Raw genomic sequence first — 16,682 nt, forward strand, 5'->3', positions numbered from 1 at the left:
CAGGTAATGGTGAGAGGGGTGGGAGCTTAGTTGCAAAGCAAAAATATTAGGATATTAGAAAAGGGGGAATCTGAGCCAAGTGGCGACCGGAGAAGGTGGGCGACACGTGGAGATTTTTTTTTAAAGGGGGGGGTACAATGACACCCGCTTTAAATGAGATTGGGAGAAAACCAGTGAACAAGGGCAGGTTGTCAACTTCTAAGGACTGAAGAGAAAGCTGGTCGATCAGATGCAAAGGGTAGGCCCTGAACTTGGGTGAGAAAATTTCATGAATGCCTCACACTTGGTACAATGAGTTGAGGACAGAAAGTGGTATTGGAGATCGCTGAAGCAAACAGCTTGCTTTGGAGTAAAGGACTTGGTTGAGAAAAAAGGCCCACATCAAGTAGGGATAAATGCACTGAGGTTGTGGTGAGGCAAAAATTGTGTTAGAGGGCAATAGAATCATTGATATAATTCCAGGCAATAGCAAAGAGGAAGGTATCAGTGTGTGAGGGGATCTGGAGATATTTGGTCTCAATATTGATGCAAAGATAGGAATTGAGAAGAGGGTAGGGAGAAAGCAGGCTACAAACAGGCAGCAATGCAGGACACATAGGAATGCCTGCTTTCAACAGGGCTGCTTCCTTATCATTTTACTTCTGAGTTTCTCGCCTCCGTTATTTGTTGAATGGGTGTGACATGACCCTGCATGACACAATTTCACTGCAACTATTTAAAGGCCCAGTTCACAGGTGCAATGGAAAGGAGGTTAGAAGTCTGCATGTATGGGAAGAAGTACATGCAGAATACAGAAGGAAGGAGGATATCTGTGCCCAGATTTAATTAGGTGTCCCTGGGTGTACTGCAGGGTGCAGTAAGGGATATAAGGTAAATGTTACATTGCAAGTTGATGACCATCCTACTTAAATATTTTACCGTAACAACATTTGGATTTCAAAATTGGATTCTCTACTCTAAATAAGATTATAATTAACTTGGTAGTAGAGAACTTGAGTATAGCTGAATAAAGAGGCATGCTGTCGAAGCATTTTGTCTTGTACTCATCAGGACAGATGCAAGAATACCAACTTTCAAAGGGTTTAACAATTTATACTGTATGAGAAAAGGGGTGCTGATTGGTTGACAAGTCGGCTGTGATTGGTCGAGGCATTGCCATGGTGAATGCACCAGGGAGCTACTGACCTTATGCTTTTGTTTAGTTCAAACAAGGTGCAATGCCTGCACATGTTCCTTTTGCCGGAACATATGTAGCTTCTAGCAAGCATAAGTGAGCCACGTTGCGAGCCAATGATAATCTTAAACTGTTTGTTGGTGTAATTCTTATCACGCTCGGATTGTTCAGCAAGTACTGTCCAAACACATCTAACGTTAGACATTATGATCTGAGTTTTGCAAGCATGGGCTGGTTGAGTATGGTCAGTACTCAGTCTATTGCGAACAGCCGAAGGAACGTGCTGTTTGATACAATCTGCCAGTTGTCAAGGCGTACAACCTATGTACATGACATCACACTGGCACTGAAATTTATATACTACATTGCTCATTGTGTGGCAGATAGAATGTCTTTTTGGCTTGATGGCAGCATCCTGTTAGTGGCAAATACCACTCGTGTTGCTACTGCATAGTAGCAGCGTGAAACAGCTAGCTTCACCTGTTGCTCAAATATTTGAGATATTTTAGCCTCCAGGGTAATTTGAGGTAGATTGGGCACTTCTCAGGTGCCCTAGACCACTCGTGAGTTTGTGCAATACACAGCAAGCAACGATCTGATCGGAGCAGCCATTAACCAGCAGTATAGCTTTGATGCATTCTAGTTCAGCATCAGTCTTGCATGATGAGCAAATGGCTTGGGCCCTTTTTGTGAGATTGCCGATAAGGCCAATCTTATAACGCATGGAACTGTAGGAATCCCAATGCGTATATTGACCAGTGAAGGTAGACTTGCAGTAGACAGTAGTAGAGAACCCATTAGCAGATTTCTCAACAAGTATGTTGAGGAAAGAGAGCTTGTTAGACTGCTCCAATTCAAAGGTGAATTTGCGGGATGGAACACATTTAGGGTGTAAGGAAATTCTCACATACAGCTTCAGATTCAAACATAGCAAATGTATCACCTATATCAACATATCATGGAAATGTACAAAGGGTAGGAGGTTTGGGATCATTCCATTGAAAACAGATCTCTTATGGAAACTGACAAAAATGTTAGCAAAGCTGGGTCTAGAGGGGACCCCACAGCAACCTCATTTGATATATCTATTTGGTAAGCATGGTGTCATGAAAAGCTGAACTCAACAACCCGAGTTACTAAGTCCAGAGCCGACTTGCCATCAATCAGCACCCTTTTCTCATGTTGTATAAACTGTTGCTCCTTTTGAAATTTAATATTCTTGCATCTCTCCTGATGAGTGGAAGACAAAAAGCTTCGACAAAATGTCACTTCTTTTCAGAAATAAGATAATATTTTTCATCTTTTCCTAAGAACTGTTTAAGTTGTGGTTGACGGCCTCATCAACTGTGAATCGCATGCTTGGTACTTTAAACTTCTATATAGTTTAGAACTTACATTGTCTCTCATAGTCTTCTGTATCACTAACTCATAAACCCCATCTCTGAATACACTTTGGTGAGGAGGTACATTACGGACAAGTTTTAAGTCTTTAGATTTAACCAGATTTAAGTCTTGAGAGGCAAGGCCTTCTAGAACTGAAATTAGAACTTCCTCAGTATAGCACTGAGGTTTAGAAATTTCTCAAAGTTCATATTAAATCTTAACCCAGACAAAAGGCAAACTCTGTCAGAATTGGCCCTGTCTTTCCACTAGGAAATCCAAATGATTGCTTTGTTCTGGGAAATACTCCAACCATAATACCTCCACAAGATTAAGTATGTGTCTTTAGAATAGAATGCTTTGATGTTGATGGAGCTATGAGAACCCAGGACACAATTTTTTTTTATTCATCCACAGGATGTGGGCTTCGCTGGCTGGGCCAGCATTTATTCCCCATCCCTAGTTGCCCTTCAGAAGGTGGTGGTGAGCTGCCTTCTTGAACTGCTGCAGTCCATGTGGTGTAGGTACACCCACAGTGCTGTTAGGGAGGGAGTTCCAGGATTTTGACCCAGTGACAGTGAAGGAACTGTGATATATTTCTAAGTCAGGATAGTGAGTGACTTGGAGGGAAACTTCCAGGTGGTGGTGTTCCCATGTATCTGCTGCCCTTGTCCTTCTAGATGGTAGTGGTCATGGGTTTGGAAAATGCTGTCGAAGGAGCCTTGGTGAATTCCTGCAGTGCATCTTGTAGATGGTACACACTGCTGCTACTGTGCGTCAGTGGTGGAGGGAGTGAATGTTTGTGGATGTGGTGCCAATCAAGTAGACTGCTTTGTCCTGGGTGGTGTCAAGCTTCTTGAGTGTTGTGGAGCTGCACTCATCCAGGCAAGTAAGGAGTATTCCATCACACTCCTGACTTATACCATGTGGATGGCGGACAGGCTTTGGGGAGTCAGGAGGTGAGTTACTCGTCGCACAATTCCTAGCCTCTGACCTGCTCTTGTAGCCACAGTATTTATATGGCTAGTCCAGTTCAGTTTCTGGTCAATGGTAACCCCCAGGGTGTTGACAGTAGAGCACTCAGTGATGGTAATGCCACTGAACATCAAGGGGCGATGATTGGATTCTCTTGTTAGAGATGGTCATTGCCTGACAATTGTGTGGCGCGAATGTTACTTGCCAGCCCAAGCCTGGATTTTGTCCAGGTCTTGCTGCAGTTGGACATGGACTGCTTCAGCATTTGAGGAGTTGCGAATGTTGCTGAATATTGTGCAATCATCAGCAAACATCCCCACTTCTGACCTTATGATGGAAGGAAGGTCATTGGTGAAGCAGCTGAAGATGGTTGGGCCTAGGACACTACCCTAAAGAACTCCTGCACTGATGTCCTGGAGCTAAGATGACTGACCTCCAACAACCACAGCCATCTTCCTCTGTGCTTGGTAAGACTCCAACCAGTGGAGAGTATTCCCCCTGATTCCCATTGACTCCAGTTTTGCTAGGGTTCCTTGATGCCACACTCGGTGAAATGTTGCCTTGATGTCAAGGACAGTAACTCTCACCTCACCTCGGGTGTTCAGCTCTTTTGTCCATATTTGAATCCAGGCTGTAATGAGGTCAGGAGCTGAATGGCCCTGACGGAACCCAAACTGGGCGTCAGTGAGGTTATTGCTAAGCAAGTGCCACTTGATAGCACTGTTGATGGCCCCTTCGATTACTTTACTGATGATCGAGAGCAGACTGATGGAGCAGTAATTGGCCAGGTTGGATTTGTCCTGCTTTTTGTGTACAGGACATACCTGGGCAATTTTCCACGTAGCCGGGTAGATGCCAGTGTTGTAGCTGTACTGGAACAGCTTGGCTAAGGGCTCAGCAAGGTCTGGAGCACAAGTCTTCAGTACTATTGCCGGAATGTTGTCAGGGCCCATAGCCTTTGCAGTATCCAATGCCTTCAGCTGTTTCTTGATATCACGTGGAGTGACTCGAATTGGCTGAAGACTGGCATCTGTGATGCTGGGGGCCTTTGAAGGAGGTTGAGATGGGTCATCCACTCGGCACTTCTGGCTGAAGATTATAGACAATGCTTCAGCCTTATCTTTTACAATGATGTACTGGGCTCCTCCATCATTGAGGATGGGGATATTTGTGGAACCTCCTCCTTCAGTGAGTTGTTTAATAATCCACTACCATTCACGACTGGATGTGGCAGGACTGCAGAGCTTGGATCTGATCCGTTGATTGTGGGATCCCTTAGCTCTGACTATCACTTGCTGCTTATGCTGTTTGGCACGCAAGTAGTCTTGTGTTATAGCTTCACCAGGTTGACACCTCATTTTTAAGTATGCCTGATGTTGCTCCTGGCATGCCCTCCTGCACTCTTCATTGAACCAGGGTTGATCCCCTGGCTTGATGGTAATGGTAGAATGGGGGATATGCCAGGACATGAGGTTACAGATTGTGTTCGAGTACAAAACTGCTGCTGCTGATGGCCCACAGCGCCTCATGGATGTCCAGTCTTGAGTTGCTAGATCTGTTCAAAATCTATCCCATCTAGCACGGTGGTAGTGCCACACAACACAATGGAGGGTATCCCCAATGTGAAGCCAGGACTTCATCTCCACAAGGATGGTGCGGTGGTCACTCCTAACGATACTGTCATGAACAGAGGCATCTGCGGCAGGCAGGTTGGTGAGGATGAGGTCAAGTATGTTTTTCCTTCAGCACCTGCTGCAGACCCAATCTAGCAGCTATGTCATTTAGGACTCGGCCAGCTCGGTCAGTAGTGGTGCTACCGAGCCATTCTTGGTGATGGGCATTGAAGTTCCCCACCCAGAGTACATTCTGCGCCCTTGACACCCTCAGTGCTTCTCCAACATGGAGGAGTGCTGATTCAACAGCTGAGGGAGGGTGATACATGGTAATTAGCAGGAAGTTTTCTTGCCCATGTTTGACCTGATGCCGTGACATCCCACATGACTGTATACAACTGTGCCGCCACCTCTGCTGGGTCTGTCCTGCCGGTGGGACAGAACATACCCAGGGATGGTGATTGTGGTGTCTGGGATATTTTCTTCAAGGTGTGATGACTATGTCAGGTTGTTGCTTGACTAGTCTATAAGACAGCTCTCCCAATTTTGGCACTAGCCCCCAAATGTTACTAAGGAGGACTTTGCAGGATCGACAGGGCTGAGTTTGACATCGTCTTCTCCGGTGCCTAGGTCGATGCCGGGTGGTCCATCCGTTTTCATTCCTTTTTTGTAGCGGTTTGTTACAACTGAGTGGCTTGTTAGGCCATTTCAGAGGGCATTTAAAGTCAATCACATTGCTGTGGGTCTGGAGTCACATGTAGGCCAGACCAAGTAAGGATGACAGATTTCCTTTCCTGAAGGACATTAATGAACCAGATGAGTTTTTAACAACAATCGACAATGGTTCATTGGTCATCATTTGACGTTTTAATTCCAAATTTTTATTGAATTCAAATTCCACCATCTACCGCAGCGGGATTCGAACTCGGGTCCCCAGAGCATTACCCTGAGTCTTTGGATTACTAGCCCAGTGACAATACCACTCACCATCGCCTCCCCTGTAATTAACGTTGATCCCCAGAACTGGGGAATATAAAATATCCAACTGGATAATCAAACCAATACTCCAAACCCACAAAAGTCCTTAAAGATAAAAGTGCACACCCGCACTATTGGGAAGCCTGATGAACGGTGTAGCTCAATGTGGAGGGAAACATGGCTAAAGAGTAGGACCCAGAGCAGCTGCCAGGGGCCATGAATTCCACCTAAGATGGCGAGCTCAAGATGAAATAAATGAACAAAATCTTCAGGAAGACTATAAATAACTGAGAGCCCATTATAACCAATGCAGAAAGGCACTAGCTCAAGTTTATGCCAATGCTGAAAGTGCTGGACTTGTTGGTTCAGTAAGCCAAAGTCGAAACAAACAACTTACACCCGGGCCAGGTAAATATGAACTCTATATAAACCATGTCTGGTAAACCTGGAAACACCAACCAGGAAGAAAAACAATTGGGTTCTAACCAACCTTGATAAAGTCAGAAAAGCACTGCCAAGGCTGGAATGCTGAACATTTAAGGCAACTCCTACGAATGATATTGTCCAGACTCAGCTCCTGCATTAACCCAGTGTAACAACTGCATTCAAATATATGCCCATGTTCTCATGGCAACTCAGGCAGGGCGTGTAATGGGTTCCATCAAACTAAAGATAGAAATTCCAGAGGTGGTACCTCTGACGTACAGAGACAAGGACTGCTTAGGCCCAAGACTCAGATCCACTCCACCCAGGCACAAACCCCCAAGGATGTGCTGTGGAAGATCCATGCCCCCTACTCACCGACAAGAAAGAGATCTCTCCCCAGACAGATGGGATAAACAGGGGGGCAGATCTCTTAGGGAAGGCAGAGGACATTGGGATGCCTATGCGGACAACTTTTACACTAGCCAAGACTACCAAAGAACCATAGGAGGATGCCAGGATGACTGGAAGAGGGATACAAGAGATTCCCAGCAAGACCAACGTCAACTCTGATGGGAAGATCGTCGAGTTAATAAACGGTCCAACAGACCTCCTGAGGTCATATCAACAATTTCCAGTTCCCTGGCCCCAAACGCCGCCTCTTCACCATGGACATCCAATCCCTCTACATCCCTCCATTCCCCACTGGGATGGTCTGAGGGCTCTCCGCTTCTTCCTCGAACAGAGGCCCGAATAATCCCCATCCACCACTACTCTCCTCCGTCTGGCTGAACTTGTTGTCTCACTGAACAATTTCTCCTTAAACTCGTCTCACTTTCTCCAAATAAAAGGTGTGGCTATGGGTACCTGCATGGCCCCAGTTATGCCTGTCTCTTTATGGGGTATGTGGAACATTCCTTGTTCCAGTCCTACTCAGGCCCCCTCCCACAACTCTTTCTCCGGTACATCGATGACTGCTTCGGTGCCACTTCATGCTCTCGTCTGGACCTGGAAAAATTTATTAATTTTGCTTCCAATTTCCACCCCTCCATCATTTCCACATGGTCCATCTCTGACACTTCCCTTCCCTTGCTTGACCTCTCTGTCTCAATTTCTGGTGATAGACTGTCCACCAATATTCATTACAAGCCTACCAACTCCCACAGCTACCTCGACTACAGCTCCTCACACCCCGCTTCCTGTAAGGCCTCCATCCCATTCTCTCAGTTTCTTCGCCTCCGTCGCATCTGTTTTGATGATGCCACTTTCAAAAACAGTTCCTCTGACATGTCTTCCTTCTTCCGTAACCGAGGTTTTCCACCCACAGTGGTTGACAGGGCCCTCAATCGTGTCTGGTCCATCTCTCACGCATCCGCCCTCACACCTTCCTCTCCTTCCCAGAACCATGATAGGGTCCCCCTTGTCCTCACTTATCACCCCACCAGCCTCCGCATTCAAAGGATCATCCTCCGCCATTTCCGCCAACTCCAGCATGATGCCACCACCAAACACTTCTTCCCTTCACCCCCCCCGGAGGCATTCCACGGGGATCTTTCCCTCCAGGACACCCTGGTCCACTCCTCCATCACCCCCTACACTTCAACCCCCTCCCACGGCACCTTCCCATGCAACCGCAGAAGGTGCAACACCTGCTCCTTTACTTTCCCCCCTCCTCACAGTCCAAGGGCCCAAACACTTCTTTCAAGTGAAGCAGCATTTCACTTGCACTTCCCTCAAATTAGTCTACCACATTCGCTGCTCCCAATGTGGTCTCCTCTACATTGGAGAGGCCAAACGCAGACTGGGTGACCGCTTTGCGGAATACCTTCGGTCTGTCCGCAAGCATGACACTGACCTCCCTGTCGCTTGCCATTTCAACACACCACCCTGCTCTCATGCCCACATGTCCGTCCTTGGCCCGCTGCAATGTTCCAGTGAAGCTCAACGCAAACTGGAGGAACAGCACTTCATCTTCCGACTAGGCACTTCACAGCCTTCCGAACTTAATATTGAGTTCAGCAACTTTAGATCATGAACTCTCTTCTCCATCTCCACCCCCTTTCCAATCCCCCTTTTTCCAATAATTTGTAATTTTTTATATATTTTTTTTTCTTTTCCCACCTATTTCCATTATTTTTAAATTTATTTCCATCTATTGTTTTATCTCTACCTTTTAGCCTATTTCGATCCCTTCCCCCCACCCCATCCCCACTAGGGTTATCTGTCACTTGCTCGTCCTGCTTTCTACCTTTAATGTCATCATTAGCACATTCCTCAGCTAATATCACCACTGTCAACACCCTTTGGTCCTTTTGTCTATGACATCTTTGGCAATCTCTTCTTTGCCTCCACCTATCACTGGCCCTCTATCCAGCTCTACCTGTCCCACCCCCTTCAACCAGCTTATATTCCACCTCATTTCTATATTTCTTAGTTCTGATGAAGAGTCATACGGACTCAAAACATTAACTGTATTACTCTCCGCAGATGCTGTCAGACCTGCTGAGTTTTTCCAGGTATTTTTGTTTTTGTTTCAGACCTCCTAAGGGATCTGGAATGCCGAACATTTAAGGCAACTCCTACAAATGATATTAAGTCCAAACTCAGCTCCTGCATTAACCCAGTGTAACAACTACATTCAAATGTATGCCCATGCTCAAAAGGGAGCAACATAAATCAGTCAAAATGGTCAACAAGGTCAAAAATGAAACTCAGGATTCTGAAAATCACTAATCTCAGTACTGAAGGCTTACATGACACTTAGCCAAGGCTTTGTGAATTTCCCTATGCTCTGGCAACTTGGCCCACCAGTGAACAGCTGGAGGCCCTATTTGATATAGGAGCTGATTACACCATTATGGACCCCACAATTATAAAAACTACATGGGCAGATTTGGGGGCCCACTTTACAAAATACCATTAGGGGGATTCACACAATGTAAGACCCAAATAATTGAATTTTACAGAATACCTATCACCATGTTCAGAATCACAGCCACCCTAGAGGTAGGACGGGTACCAAAATTGGCCTGCCCTCTCATTGTAAGCAACCAGATATAAAACATAACCTTAAAATCTCAACTAGACCTGCAGAAGTATCCACAGGCTACAATGGCAGGCAAAAACTCATTCAGACCCAACTAGATCATAGTTTCCAAAAGCAGGGAGAGAAATACCTTCTAGATCAACGTATTAATATATCCAAATCAACATGGCAAGGTGGGCATCAAACTTCACTCACTTGATGCTGGCTGGCACCAGCCCAAAAAAGTGGCCTATCCAGGATGAGGAAAAATTGGATCTCCTTATAAACAAAGAATCCAAAGAATAAATTGCCCTAGTAAAAATAGGATCTAGAACCAATTCACCATTTTTTAGCGTTATCAAACCAGATGGGAGATGTAGATCAGTGCGAGACTATACAGCCTTAAATAAGTCCCCGCATACTGCACAACAACAAAATTCTACCTTCCAGAACAGCGCATCAGACATGTCTTCCTTTTTCCTTAACCGAGGATTCCCCCCACTGTGGTTGACAGGGCCTCCATGCTCGATCCATCTCCTGTGCCTCTGTCCTCACCCCTTCCCTCCCAGAACCATGATAGGGTCCCACTTGTCCTCATTGTTCACCCTACCAGCCTCCACATTCAAAGGATCTTCCTCTGACATTTCCGCCAACTCCAGCATGATGCTACCACAAAGCACATCTTACCTTCACCCACCCTGTCAGCATTCTGTCGGGACCATTCCCTCTGGGACACCCTGGTCCACTCCTCCATCACCCCCAACACCTCATCCCCTTCCTATGCAATCGCAGAAGGTGCAATACCTGCCTCTTTACCGCCTCCCTCCTCACTGTCCAAGGGCCCAAACACCCATTTCAGGTGAAGCAGCACTTCACTTGTACCTCCTTCAATTTGGTCTACTGCATCCACTGCTCCCAATGTGGTCTCCTTTACACTGGGGAGATTAAACGCAGACTGGGTCACCGCTTTACAGAACACCTTGCTCTTTCTGCAAGCATGACCCAGACTTTCCTGTCGCATGCCATTTCAACACACCACCCAGCTCTCATGCCCACTTGTCCGTCCTAGGCCTGCTGCTATGTTCCAGTGAAACCCAACGCAAACTGGAGGAACAGCACCTCATCTTCCGATGAGGCACTTTACAGCCTTCATGACTTAACATTGAATTCACCAACTTCAGACATGAACTCGCTCCTCCATCTTAACCGCTTTTTTAATCCAATGTTTAAATTTTTTTTTATTTATTCATTTTTTGGTTTTTTTTTATTTTGTATTTATTCTTTTTTAAATTTGCTTTTTTTTCCTTTTTCCCCACCATTACCACCCTCCCACAGGACCATCTGTCACTTGTTTCTATGTTGTGCTTTCACAGTGTTGACCCTTGTTCTGCTATTAACACATTCTGCTATCTTACCTAAATGCCACTATTAGCACCTTCTTTATTCTTTAACACTACATTGAACAGAAGACAAAGGCAGCATTAATGACATGCTTGTCAGTCTCTCCTGAGCTCTCGCCTATCCCTGACCTTCTATTTTGCTCCATCCCCTTTTAAACAGTATACATTCCATCACATTTCTACTCTTTAGCTCTGAAGAAGAGTCATATGAACTTGAAATGTTAACTCTGTTTCTCTCTCCACAGATGCTGCCAGACCTGCCGAGTTTCCCAGCATTTTCTGTTTTTATAACAAAATTCAACAGCCCTCCTCTCTGGAATTAAGAAGGAAAAATAGAAATCCTGTATTGATCTCGCAAATGGCTTTTGGTCAAATCCAATTAAAGAGGCTGATTGGCAAAACACGGCCATGATGGGACCTGATGGCTATCAGCACTGCTGGACCAGGTTGCCCCAGGCATTTCAAAACAGCCCCGTTCTCTTCTCCACTCACATCACTGATCTTTTAAAAACCTGCCCAATGTCAACTCTTACATAGACGATTTCCATGAGCATTTGAAAGGCATTGATAGAGTTTTATTGTGACTTACCACTGCTGGGTACCTAATCAACGTCAGGTCGAGTCAACTAATTAGGAAAGAGGATTCCTTTCTGGTCTTATGAGTAACCGGAAACAGTAGAGGATTAATTCAATCCTATAAGGAGAAACTGGCCACCATTCGATACCCTGGAACTCTGAGAAAACTACAAGTTTAGGACTCCTGAATTTTTCTAGATCTTTTATGCCAACCTTTCCTCTCAGCACCCCTGTACTCTAGGGTGGATGAAGTGGCAAAAGGGCCATTCATATTCTCACCAGATGAATACTCAAAATTGGATCAATTATGCTGACAGGCACAGATGGCCACAGATCTGGAAGAGAGAGATTTACATTTTCCCCTCAATATTCACATCAGGACAGCATTTAAAGTGCTGCTGTTTTTCACAATGAAAAAGAACGTTTTGCCCATTCAGTACCATTCTAACGACAACTCCAATGTTGAAAAAAGGGCTTTAAGAAAAGACAGGGCCATGTCTATCATCCCTCATTAAGGCAACAGCCCTGCAAAAGGAATACCCCATTACCAACTACACAAAGGTACATGACTTGAGGTCAGTATTGAAGATGGCCTCTGATGAAAAAAGAGCCACTCAGTTCCAATATGATAAATGGGCATCGTCTTTAACTATCCCACGCTCATTTTTAAGTCTTAAAAATGACTTAGAGCTTCTTCCCATCATGGAGGATGATGGTAGAGGAGGGAATTAAACAAGTGCTATGAGGTCACTTACAGAATACCATCAAATCATTTACTGTGATGGATCATCAATTATGACTACAAAAGGGACATCCCAACAATCCTTAGCTGGGAATGGGGATAACAGTAGGGACTTTGAGATTCCTATTCTTTTTATCTGGAAGAATTACCTTGTAGTAAGACAGCACAGTATGCTGAAACAGCAGTACTATCGTATGCTCTAGAAAAGGCAGACTCTATTAAACCCATATCGACCTGTATGGATAGCAACTATTGTAAACGGGGATACAACCAGGACTTAGTGTTCTGGGAACAAACAAAATCTACCAATCTTAAGGGTAAACCCACAAAACCTAAATCATTGTGGGAGGGCATACTCTGAGGACAGAAAATAAAATTGTCAAGGTAATTCATGTAAATGGGCATACCACTGGTACAGTACACTCGAAGGGCAACAGCCTTGCAGATGAACAAGCAAAACATTTGGTCTACATGACACCCCCTTGAGAGGGACCTGCCAAAGTTAGTGTTATCACCAAGAGCAGAAAGGGCAGCTATTCAGGATGAGGAACTGATCTGGCTATTAGACCCAGTAAAAGAGAATTCACCAGGATATCCATCAAAGTATCGGAAACCCCAAATGGTAGTAGTTGTAACTAGGTAACTAGAATGTACTAGTTCAGTTGCACAAGGGAAACTGAGAAGTACCCGAGTCACAAATGGGAACAGCTTGTAAAAGAAGCTCACAAGGGTATAGGTCAAGCACACTGTGGTGCCAAAGCAGCATCCTACAAATTAACTTCCTTGTATTGGTGACCAGGCATGCTTAACACATATGTGGCTAATTATGAGCCATGCAATTTAACAAGTCATCACTTATTAAGCCACCACCATTGGCTCCTGTAAAGCTTACTAAACCAAAGGAACAATTACTTATTGATTTCATTGGACCACTTTCCCTTTCGTTGGGATGGAAACATGTTCTCGTTTGTGTTGAAGGATGCACTCCCATCTGCTGGCTGGTCCCCATAAAAACAGTTTTGGGAAATGCGCTTGTCGATGCTATTACTGACACCATTACTGCAGCTGGTGCACCCAAAATCCTACACTCCGATCAAGGTAGAGCCTGATCCAAGGTCTTCAAAGACTATTGTGAACAAAAGGGGATTGGGTTAGAGCGCAGTCCACCATGTCATCTGCATTGTGCGGGGCTGGTAGAACGTAAAAACCAGGAGATTTTTTTTAAAAGCTATCGATCAAACTGTTGAGAATCAGCAGAAATAAGTGGACCATAATCATACCGGAAATGCAACTATCCCTTAATAATATGTCCACATCTGCATCAGGGACAGTGTTCCTTAGGACTCCATATGATATAATGTTTGAGGTTGAGATACATACACCATTTAACCATGGTTCTTTTATTACCTCTACACTCTCTGACTACTTGACCAGAGAGAAAAAGTTAGATTTAAAACAAGAAGTGACAGACAAGATACATCAAATAGATCAGAGTATAAGAAAGACAAATAGGCGAAAACAGTTGACCAAAGTATGGCAACCCCTAGAAGGGGAGTGGGTTCAGGAAAGGAAATTCAAATGAAGACCTAGTTTAAGACCCAATGTGCAAATACATTCAGTTATTAATGAAAGATCTGTAGAAATACTCACTGATCAACCGAATGACAAGCAAACTTTTAAAACTGTCTCCGTAGACAATCTAAAAAGGTGTTGTGAGGGATATCAAAATGGAGGAACAGTAGAAGGGATACTGTCATCCAGGGCTCAGCTTAGAACGCGGAAACAGAAGTGATCAAATTACTGACGACAGTTGGTCAGGCAGCGTCACTGACTCCTACTCCTCAACACAATACTTGGCAATGCCTCAGAAATTGGTTTCACAAGAAACCACAACCGAAACAAGTAGAGATCAAGGAGTGACAACAGAGAAGGAAGAAAAGGGTCAAGAAGAGGAGAAATTCACCCAAACCTCAGGCAGAGAAAAAAGAAAGGCAAAGCTTCCAGATAACAAGACCAACCCTCGACCCAGGAAAAGGCCAAGATGCAGTCGCTTTACTACAGCTTTACTTATCTTTCTACTACCCTATGGACCATAGTTAAATACGGTGCCTATATTCAAACTCAAGAGAGAGAAGACTGGACAGAAGGCCATCCTTCCCACAGCTGCAGTACAAACTCTACTGCAAATTTTACAACTGTTTCTAGAGAAAGGGGGTGACTCATAACGACATGCCTACCCTTACCAAGGTTCCATTTCTTTTGGTATCATTTCAATGCCTCATAACACTTGTGTTATCACATGGATTTATTCATCAGCCCATACAAGCTGAGTTAGGCACCACAATATTAACCAAGGCTCTTGAAATTAAATCAGTTTAACAGAAAATGAACTGTTCAGAAGGCACAACACAACCACGAGGAACCTTCAAGAAGAAAATCCAGCTGAAGACTGGTGAAAAAACCAAACACGAGCAATGCACTGAGCAGGTGGGGCATTGGGACTTCATTGATTGAAAAGTTATCCTTACATCAATGGGATTAGAAAACATCCCGACTTCTCAGAACACTGCTTCCCCCCCACAAGGCTAAAACATCTTCACGAACACAGGCATATTCCTATAAGGGAATGATGTAGAATCATTGCAAATCACTCCAAGGATCAGATGTGTTTGGATCCATTTCCCCTATTCAGCAAAATGTCCCTAATTAAGCTCCATCATTCAACCTTTGGCACCGCGACAGACCCATGATTTTACTCCTTGTTAATGGAGGATTTCCTTGCAATTCAATAATATTTTGTTCCTCCAAATTTTACTCTGATTCTTTAAGAATACCTGGGGTTATGACAAGTTGGTTGAAATCGACCGATTGACAAGTGTAAGACAAAAAAATTCCAATTCGTCAAACGACAAGTATAGGCTTGATGGATCCACTGGAATTCCAATGGTACTGGGCAATTCCTTGTTAAAGGATTTCCCGACACGGGCAGTGCATGCAAAATGCCAAAAATGTCCGCTTCACACTATACAGTTTCCTGCTGAAGTGTGGAAATCAGATAGTTTTCTAGATTTAAGTCATCTCATATCTGTATGGGTGGTAACGATGTTGATGGGAACATTCACTATAACCTTGGTCAAGTATGGTGGTACAAGGGAAAACACAGAGGAAGGAACCTTCTTTGTATCACAAAGTTATCCTCTGGAAGGACATACATCTGTTTAAAGATAATCAGATTCCCAATGACACTTCTACCCTAGAACATCTGAATTCTCTTGCATCAGAGTTACTCCAGGTGAAAGGATGTTGGCTAGGAAACAGTCAAGAGTAAACTACAAAAAATAATGGTTTACCAATTCAGAATTGAACAAAAGCCATCAAATATTACCTTTGTGGCTCAACATTGTCTGGAAGGAAATTTGATAATACTTCTCTCCCGACAGATCAATCTGCTGTTTATAGAGCCAGAGGTCTCTTTAAGTCAGTCTTTTGTAATTTTCATCAAATTGAGTGACTCCATCTGATGTCGCAAGAAACATTCTACAATCATGAACACCCGTTCATTCCAACTGTCTTCTAAGCTGCTAGCAGAATCTGTCGTCATGTTGGATCAAAATATTCAAGACTCTGAAAGGGTTTGTCAACACAGAGGTATTGTTTCCCCTAGCTGGGCAGTCTAGAACACAGGGCACAATCTCAGGATAAGGGGTGATCCATTCAGGACTGAGATGAGGAGAAATCTCTTCACTCAAAGGGTTGTGAATCTTTGGAATTCTCTACCCCAGAGAGTTGTGGATGCTCCATCGTTGAACAGATTTTTGGTCTTTCAGGGAACCAAGGGACATGGGGGGTGGGCAGGAGAGTGGAATTTAAGCCCAAGATCAGCCACGAGCGTATTGAATGATGGGGCAAGCTCGCTGGGTCACAGAGTCTACTCCTGTTCCTATTTCTTAGGTCCTTATGTTCAATGGAACAGAGATCAAGATCACAGCCTCAAGAAGATTGAGGATTTCATTAAGCTCCAGAAATCTTTTATAGTCACTGGTCTTCGAACCACCCACCAAGAATTTCTCTCTGCAGACAAAGGCATTAGACTGAATAGTCTCATGACAGCTATTCACATGTCCCTTTTAAAACTCCAATCTAATCAGGTCCCTTGATCATGGTATAAAGACTTCCTCAATCAATGTCAGAAGAGAAAAAGCCCTTAGTAAACTCACATCCCATGCAATGCTTCACAAAATAACTTCCTTTCCCACCAAGAGGACCATACTTAGAGATACTGTTTGGTTTGTTGAATCTATCCAATGGAGACTAGCTATCCTCCTTGCAGTCCCATTGATAAAACAGGCCAAGATCTATTACAACCAGTGGAAGATCCTTAGCCTAGTTCTCATTC

At 44.3% G+C, this 16,682-nt stretch overlaps 1 protein-coding gene across 3 annotated transcripts in view; it reads right to left on the reverse strand.

Annotated features, from left to right (window-relative positions):
* The window catches only part of mcf2la (mcf.2 cell line derived transforming sequence-like a), a 264,376-nt gene that overhangs the window by 153,512 nt on the left and 94,182 nt on the right, over positions 1 to 16,682 (reverse strand). Inside the window, exon 1 of one of the 3 annotated variants that reach the window (XM_078559534.1) lies at positions 13,937 to 14,035. The exons of the other annotated variants lie outside the window; for them this stretch is intronic. The gene's annotated coding sequence lies outside the window, so the exon portion shown is untranslated. Of the gene's footprint in view, positions 1 to 13,936; positions 14,036 to 16,682 lie in introns of those variants that run through there. 3 annotated transcript variants of the gene reach the window in all.

This window comes from Cetorhinus maximus, chromosome 16 (genome assembly GCF_964194155.1).
Source record: "Cetorhinus maximus chromosome 16, sCetMax3.hap1.1, whole genome shotgun sequence".
Lineage (NCBI taxonomy): Eukaryota > Metazoa > Chordata > Chondrichthyes > Lamniformes > Cetorhinidae > Cetorhinus > Cetorhinus maximus.